This window comes from Sapajus apella, unplaced genomic scaffold (genome assembly GCF_009761245.1).
Source record: "Sapajus apella isolate SASKATOON/1434 unplaced genomic scaffold, GSC_monkey_1.0 scaffold280, whole genome shotgun sequence".
NCBI classification, from domain to species: Eukaryota; Metazoa; Chordata; class Mammalia; order Primates; family Cebidae; genus Sapajus; species Sapajus apella.
Genome location: NW_022437220.1, coordinates 2,338 through 2,854, shown reverse-complemented (window position 1 = coordinate 2,854; position 517 = coordinate 2,338). Strand labels below are relative to the sequence as shown.

At 54.2% G+C, this 517-nt stretch overlaps 1 protein-coding gene across 1 annotated transcript in view; it reads left to right on the top strand.

The window, feature by feature from the left end:
• Positions 1 to 517, top strand: part of GZMM (granzyme M) — a gene marked incomplete at its 3' end in the record, with an annotated part of 6,525 nt that overhangs the window by 3,674 nt on the left and 2,334 nt on the right. The gene's annotated exons all lie outside the window — the stretch shown is intronic.

The window sequence follows — 517 nt, the reverse complement described above, 5'->3', positions numbered from 1 at the left end:
GTGGCTCACACCTGTAATCCCAAGCACTTTGGGAGGCTGAGGCGGGTGGATCGCCTGAGGTCAGGAGTTTGAGACCAGCCTGGCCAACATAGTGAAACCCCATCTCTACTAAAAATACAAAAAATTAGCCAGGTATGGTGGCATGCATCTGTAATCCCAGCTACTCGGGAGGCTGAGTCAAGAGAATCACTTGAACCCGGGAGGCGGAGGTTGCGGTGAGCTGAGATCACGCCACTGCACTGCAGCCCGGGCAACCACAGCAAGACTCCGTCTCAAAAAAATAAATAGAGGATGGGCGCGGTGGCTCAAGCCTGTAATCCCAGTACTTTGGGAGGCCGAGGCGGGTGGATCACGAGGTCAAGAGATCAAGACCATCCTGGTCAACATGGTGAAACCCCGTCTCTACTAAAAATACAAAAAATTAGCTGGGCATGGTGGCGCGTGCCTGTAATCCCAGCTACTCAGGAGGCTGAGGCAGGAGAATTGCCTGAACCCAGGAGGCGGAGGTTGCGGTGAG